This window comes from Cynocephalus volans, chromosome 11 (genome assembly GCF_027409185.1).
Source record: "Cynocephalus volans isolate mCynVol1 chromosome 11, mCynVol1.pri, whole genome shotgun sequence".
Taxonomy (NCBI): Eukaryota; Metazoa; Chordata; class Mammalia; order Dermoptera; family Cynocephalidae; genus Cynocephalus; species Cynocephalus volans.
The window spans coordinates 95,456,613-95,464,742 of NC_084470.1; positions in this window are offsets into that span (position 1 = coordinate 95,456,613).

Below are 8,130 nucleotides of genomic sequence, written 5' to 3' on the forward strand. Positions count from 1 at the left end.
CATGCTCCCTGGCTTTGTCTGGCATACCCTGCCCCCGGGCTTTTGCACTGGCTGTTTTCTCTCCTAGAAAGCTCTTCCCGCAGATGCCCCATGGCTCGCCAAGTCACTTCCAAAGATCTTTAACTTCCTGAGAAGACAGTCTTGACCACCATGTCTCAAACTTCAACCCCTGTCTCATCCAACATGTCGAATCTCCCTTCCCAGCTTCATCGTCTCTCTTTAACCTTCATCACGCTCTCACACTCTAGGTACAGGGGTCTCGTTTGTGCGGTGGTGGCGATTTGATTGTCAGCTGCACCGAGACGAGGATTTTTGTCTGATACATTCACTGCTGTAACCTCAGCACATCTCAAATGCCTGGCACCTAGAACGTTCTCAATAAACACGTGTGGAATGAACCGTGCTGTGCACTTGGAGGACAAGTCTGGGAAGCAGTCTGTTCCTCAAGCTGCTGTATCTTTCTTTGTTCTCTTGCTAATATTTCTTGGACATTTCAAATTTCACAGCCCTCGTCCATTTGTTTTAGTGACTGTACAGTGTTCCACTGCATGGATGTCTCTATTTATTTAGCTGCCCCTGTTTATAGACATTTGAGCTGTTTCTGATTTTTGCTACTTCAAGCCACAAATCCCCACACTGGTGACCACCATGCAGGAAGTGGCAAAGCCTCTGGCTGGAGCCAGCTCAGGTCCTCAGAAGAGGACCTTGGGCCCCTGACCAGTGGGGAAGGGTGTCAGAGTTGAGGGAGGGGCAGAAGTTACAAATCTGCCATTAATACCTCAGGACCTAATTTATAAAAACTTGTAATTACAGGGTGCCGGTGTTTAATTGTAATTTTGGTAATGACCTGGAACTGCATACAAATTATAGGGTAATCAACTCGAATGTGCTTACAGCTGCTGTGAATGCCACGCAATCTAAAGTGGAACTCCCCAGTGTCTCTGGAGCTCAGGCAAGGGCAGGGTGCAAAGGAGCTCTCCGTCTGGCTTGTAAGGCCGAGACAAGGTGAATGGCATGAAGCCACACAGCAAAAAACCACACAGTTTTACCCACCCCCATGAAATGCGGCCTCCTCGCGGGCACCAGGCTGAATCATAGCTGGAGGGACTTGGTCAAACCCAGACTAAACCTGGAAGGGTTTGGGACGTGCAAAGGGAAGGACACCTCCTTGGGTTGGCTTGGGGCAGGATGGGAAGCCTGGAAGACAGGGCCATGGCTGAGCTGCCTTCCCCTGTACCTGTAGGGCTGGACCAAATCTGAGGTCAGAAACTGGTGCCCCCTGATGAGTTTTATTTGGTCTTCGCAGTGCTCTGAAATAATAAATCTGAAAACCTTAGGAAGGGCCCATGCTCTCTTTTTAACTGCTCTCCCCACTGCTCCCTGTTGTCTCCCCCATAGCCCATTTTCTTCTATTTTCACTTTCAGGTCCTGCTGGCATTGAGTTGTCAGTGCCTTTCCAGAAGCAGTGTCTGTGGTCAGAGGAGCAGGGGCTTTGGAGCTGGACACTCAACAGTTGAAGTCTGCACTCTGTCCCTTGCCAGCTAAGTGGCTGTGGGCAAGGAAGGGATCTCTCAGTGCCTCTCCATGTGTGAGAGAGAGATTATGCGCATATGTATGTATAAAGCCTGGCTTGCAGGATTCGGCCAACATATTCTCCAGCTGTAAGTGGCAGCATAGAGCAGTGGTTGAGAGTGTGGGCTCCAGGGCAGACTGTCTGGGTTCCCATCCCAGCCCAGGCAACTGGGAGCTTCCTAAACTTACAGCAGCTGCTTCCCCTCCTGAAGTCACAGCTTATCTGTAAAGCAGGGACAGTGATAAGGAGTGCTGCCTACCTCAGAGGGTTATGGAACGAGTTCACAGATACAAAGTGCTTAGAATACTGCCTGGCCCACAGTAGATGCTCAATAAACGTTAGCTGTAAGCCAGTGAGCACCACGTGCTGGAGAATTAAGGGTAAAATGGAGGACAAGATAAGGTCCCTTCTCACACACACATCCCACTCCCCACACCACACTCTTTCTCCTCTCCCTCTCCTTGAAAACTCTCTCTTGTTGGTCTGTCTGGCAAACTCTCATTTAGCCTTCAAGATCCAGCTGCTTCCTCCCCCTCTGTCCAGTCTTTGCTGCTCCCCTCTCTCCTCCGGGACAATATCTGTTGAGCGCTGGCTGCGTTCTTGGGACCAGCTTGGAAGTCGGTGGCTTGTCTCTGTCTCTGAGTGGGGGTGTTTTGGTGGCTGGCATCATAACTACACACTGGGCATGGTGCTCTGAAGGACTTGCTAAAGAAGGATTGAACTGATCCTGTCGAAATAGCAAGCAAGGAGGATCCTTAGAGGGCTTCTGTGCCAGGGTAGATACTTTTCAATTAACTTGATTTTAAAGGAATACATATTCTCATGGGGAAAAAATATAATGGTAAAGAAGTACATAGGGTACAAAGTAAATTTTTCCTTGTCAACCTCTCCAGTCTTCTGGAGGTAACCACTGTTGTTTCTCGTACTTCACTGCACACATTTTCTGTGCCTCTGCGTGCAGCGTGTATTCCCATCTAAACATACTCGTCTGCGTCTTTCTCTGTTCATTTGCTAATATTTCTTGGACATGCTTCCATTTCAAGCTCCATAGCCCTCCCCCATTTGTCTTAGTGGCTGCACAGTGTTCCAAGGTGTGGTTGTCTCATGATTTATTTAGCTGGCACTTTATTTATGGACATCTGGGCTGTTTCTGTGCTATCTGAACCCATGTGCATGAGCATCTTGGTACATACACCTCAGTAAATGAAATCTGCTAGTGGTGACATATTCAATGGTGGTGAGGCCCGCTGACTGACCGGGCAGTCCCCTACTGCTGGGACTTTTGGTTGCTGTGGCATTTCGTACATCCTTTAGCGGCCGAGGGTTGATTCTGAACTTCTTTAGAAACAGTCTCATCCCCGTGGCTTCCTTCCATGGTTCATGATCTCCAGGGTTCTGTTGGGAAACATTCTCAGGGACGAACAGCCAGGCACTGCCCTGCCACCGCCCAACCCCCTCCCAACTGGGGCAGCTCTGCTTTGTCCTGTTTTATATGGATTTTTCATGGTAAATGTGGAGTTTCTCAGCTACAGAACTAAGTCTTAAGGCACTCATTTAGTTGGGAGATTTCTTCTCCCTTCCTATTTTGGAGCTAGAGAAACTAAGGCCCAGGAAGGGGGCTGCATGCTCAAGGGTCATCTGGAAACCTCAGCTGCAGGTTGAGGACCTGCCCAGACTGGTAGGCAGTGGCTGACAGCGGCCTTCACCGGGGCGGTCCCCATCAGGGGCCTTCAGCCCCGTCCCTTGGCCTAATCCCGTTTTCTGCCCAGCTGAACAGCGGAGAAGGCTTATTTCTCGTCCCATTTTAATGCAAAGGAGGCTGCCCGGCTTGGCTTGTTCTGAGCACAGTGACAGTGGCCGTGAATGGGGTCCCCAGTAACGGGGACAAAAATGTGACAGGGCCCTCCATCATGGCATTGTATGACAATCGGGACATTATGGTTGCTCCTGGAACCCTCTCCGGGAAGGGGTGGGGGCCCCCGCCTGGTATGCTAAGCAGAGAGAGGCCAGGCCCGCCTTGGGCCGCCTGGCCTTGGCCTGGTCAGTGACTCCATTGTGTGAGGCGCTTGGACCTGAGCAATTCAAAGGGTTCCCCAGCAGCCTCCCCCCACCCCCACCTCCTGCCACCAAAGCCTGGATGCTGGGGGTGCGGTGGAAGGGCTCTCAGACTCCTGCCGTGGGGAGGCTGCTGGTCCCACGGCCCTACTGTGTGCCCCCAGGACAGGTGCTTCCCTCTCTGGGCCAGGGTCTTCCCTCTCTGGGCCAGGGTCCCTGCAATAACAGCAGCAATGACAACAATAACAGTAACCATGTAACAAGGAACGTTTCTGAGCGTTACAAGGAACAATTCTGAGCCATAGCACTGGACATGCCTTCTCTCTACCAGTTCCCATGGTAACTCCAGGATGAGCTTTTACCACCTCCAGCTTATGGACAAGGCCATCGAGACACTGGAAGTGAAGTAGCCAGGCGGCAAGGGGCATGGTGTGCCAGCTGCGGAGTACAGCTCTGGAGCAGTGTGGTCCAGTAGAAAGAGTGTGAGCCTGGGTGTAATTTCCAACTTTCTGTTAGCCTTATGAAGAAACATATAAAAAGAGAAAGGTGAAATGAATTTTAATAGTGTAATTTGTGTAATGCAATCTACCCCAAATACCATCATTTCAACATGTAATCTATATTGAAAATGCTATGAATGAGACACTTTACATTCCTTTTTTCATACCAAGCCTTTGGAGGCTGGTGTGTATCTAACACTTAGAGTACATCTCAGTTCCGACTGGCCACATTTTGAGTGCTCGGGAGCTGCATGTGGCTGTGACTGTCGTGCTGGGCAGGGGACCAGCACCTGTGCTCGCTCCCTGTCTGGGCTGCTAACCGGCTCTGTGGTCCCAGGCAGGGACAGGCCACTCTGCCTCTCTGGGGATCAGTCTCTGGGTGCTAAAGAGGAACAAAGTGATCCGGGCACACGGCTGCTTGGTGTAGGCACCCTGGCAGGGCCTCTCTGGGACCTCCACACCCCAGGGACCTTTTCCCTGGACTGTGATGGGAGTGGCCTCTCCTCCCCTCAGACACGAGCAGAGCCCACATCGCTTTTGTACACTGCCCCTGGAATGGGGGGCTGAGGGCCATGGGGTAGTGACAGGCAGGGGGTGAACTAGATGCACATCTCCCAAGCCAGGGAAGGAGCCCCCAAATTATTTCCCTATGATAGAGCTCCCTACGCTGCAGCAGTGGAACGAAGGCCCACTCACCCAAAGACACATAGGGAGGGAGTGGCTGAGTGGGACTTTCGCCCACCTCTTGTACAAGTTTAGCTACGAGAGTCTTCCCCACCCCGAACGCTTCAAGGGTCTATGAGGCTCCTTCACTTACAAAGAAAAATGCCACTCCTCTTGGTGGGAGCCTGGGAGAAGCGGCTGGGAGGACTCTCCGGTCAGGAATTGGGGCTGCCCAGCCTCAGCTGTGCCAGCTTGATCTGCTGAGCAGTTTCTAAAAAGCATCCCCCCTCCACCTCGGTTTCCACATGGTCAAGTCCTGGGTCCCTGCATCACGGAGCAGGGAGGTCAGAGTTTGCAACCTGAAGGGGAGGCCCCAGGTCAGGGGTTGAAGGGCGAAGGCAGGGGCACGGACACAGATCCTTTCTCTCCTCCTCCCGTCACCCTCCCCAGACCCCATTGATCGGAGGAGGCTCTTGCCTTCAGAACCACAGGCTTGCCTGCTCTTCCAGCCCCCGCTCCCTTCCATTTGCGACTGGACAACTTCCAGGGCCGGAGTTGGGGCAGGCGGTAATGGACCACAGAGTGAGTTATGGAGCCTTAAGAGGCGACCTCAGAGGTAATGGAGGCTGGGCTGGCGTAGGACACACCCGTTGGGCCCTGGTGCAGCTAAGGTGTGGTATACCCCTGTCCTCACTGCCCCCTGTCCCCAGCTCCTCCCCCATGCCCCATCCTCCCTCCAGCTCTCCCAGGTTAACTTGGCAGCTCTATTTTCTAGAATTGGAGACTGAGGCCTGGAGGAGGAAAGAGCTCGTCCAAAGTCATGTATAAATAGATTCCAATGCCCATCTTCCCCCGGTCCAGAAGTTCTTGAGGACCCCCCAGCAATCTGAAATATAGGCCCTCCCTGCTCCTGCTCCAGTGCTCCAAGGTTCAGACCTGAAGCTTCCAAATCTACTCTCTCCCTGGTCCTGGGTCTGCCTGCTTTAGGGTGCAGGTCCCATTGCTTCCCACCCTTACATACTGTGTGACTTGGCCAGGTCACTTCTCACTGGGTTTCAGTTTCTGCATCTGTAAAATGGGAAGAATGATTCCCATTCCTGGTCACATAGCAGTCGGGGAGAGGGCGAGAATGACTGGCCCTTTAGGACCTGCAGGGAGACCCAGAAGGATAGTCAGGAGTTCCATATTAGCCTTACTGTGTTGGAGATGCCTAGGAGACCCTCAATGGAGAAGGGAGAAAGCAGGGAGGTAGACCATGGCTGGGCCAATTCAGACTCAGGTTCCATTAATAAAGGTTTATGCTTAGAATAAGGGAGGCAAATTTTGTGCTTTATGTTGCTCAGACTTTTCCTAGATCTTACCCCTGGGGCTGGCTGAGAGGAGCCAAGAAGTACTGGGAAGAGTCTGCAGACACCGTCTGGTAAGTGGGGCTGGGGAGGTGCTGTACTCCATTTGAAGAATATGGTTGCTCGAAAGGTCTCAGAGAGCTGCCCTAGGGCAGGGGGAGGAGGTGGTACCGTGGGCCCAGACGGCAGAGCTGGGCTCCAGCTTGGTGAGAGGGAACACTTGCTCCCAGCAGGCACAGCAGGGATGGGGCAGGCTGACCAGTGAGCTATGGGTGAACAGCGTGTGTAGGCAGATGCTAAGAGTCTCGGCGTTGGGTGGGGGCTGGACTCTGGGATCTGCAGGGCCCCTCCTGCTCTGAGATGCAGCCTCTGACTGGGAACAATGTTCCCAGGGAGCAGCAGAAACCACTGCTGATTACAAATTGCTCAGTGATTTTTCTCCCGTTACCATGGTGACAGCTGGCCTAGCATCTTAAGCAGCAGCAGGATGCAGCCAGATCTTTTAAAGTCCTTCAGGGTTCTCCGCCTCCTTTCTCTGCTTTCTCATCCTCCTTTCCTCTGCCCTTCCTGCCTCCTTAATGCAGTTCACTCACTGTTCTTCACTCCCTCTTGCCCACTCTGCAGCTGGCTTCAGGAATTGTACCTATTCCCCACTCGCCTTCTAGATACTGTGCCTTCTCCTTTAACTCATGCCAAGCCCTCTTGCTCATAACTCCTCTGGGCCTCAGTTTCCCCCTCTGTAGAAGAGGAAGGGTGTAAGCCTGGGTGACCCTATTCATCCCCACATGTCCAAATCCAGCTCATCCTTGGATATCCAACGCCGATTCCTCCTCCTCCAGGAAGTCTCCTGATTTCTCTAGGCTGAAGCAGACTCCTGTTTAGTCATTCACATTGACGTGCACTCACTAACCTACATGGTGTAATATGGTAGACACCCGCCAGATGTGGCTACTGATCACTTGCAATGTGGTTGGTGCCGAATAACATTTGGAATATATTGGGTTACATTATTAAAATTAAATTTCACATGTCTTTTTACTTTTTAGAAAATTTTAAGTTATGAACGTGGCTTGCACTTTATTTCTATTGGAAATGGCATCAAACGAATACTCGTGAGTGCATGCAGAGTAGCTAGAATGACAGAAGCCACTGTTGACAGAGTGTAGGGAGTCATTTCATCCTGACAAAACCCTGAGAGGTACATTCTGTTAGTATTCCTATTTGACCAGTGAGGGAAAAAGAGGCTCACAGGAGGGGAGCAGCTTGCCTGCGGGCACACAGCTTTGGACTGTGGTGGGTTCCCTAGTGTCCACTGCAGGCTCTAGGAAATAAACTGGACAGACATGGTGGTTAAGGAAGAGTCCAGGAGATTTCAAAGCTGGGAAGTGGGAGGGTTGGTACAACTCCTCCTGGCAGACCCTCGGGTTGGCCAGTTGCCACCCAGGGTGTCAGATCGTGGAAAGCCCTGAGAGATGATGACCAAGCTTTCATCCCCAGCTGCATCACCCTGCAACTCTGGCTTAATTGCATCCTATGGCCGGATTTAACATCCAGGTTCCACCTGCTATTCTGCCCACAGGTTACACAGTGGCGACTGGGCCCCACTCAGACACAGCTTCGTTGCACCTTTGTGTGACACCATGGTCTGTGAGCACACTTGGCCCAAAGTCTCTGAGGCCACACATCCCTGGGAGGGAGCAGCGGGGCCACAGCTTGCCCAGTGTAGTGCCGCCACCCAGACCTGGTCTAAATGTCTCCGGGAGCTTGTTTTGCTGCACACTGGGCTGGCTAGTTTTCATTCGCCCGCCTCCATGCCCAGCCCCCTCACTCCATGCCTTTCTCCCTGTTCTGTACCCAGGAGGCTGAGCTCGGCCGACCACCTTACCCTCTTTCCAGGATTGCTGCGAGCTGGCTACGTTCCTCCACCTGCGCTGCAGCTTCTGTTGTGAGGCCCCTCCCATGGCTCCTGCTGGGTTCTGTCACCCCTCCCTGC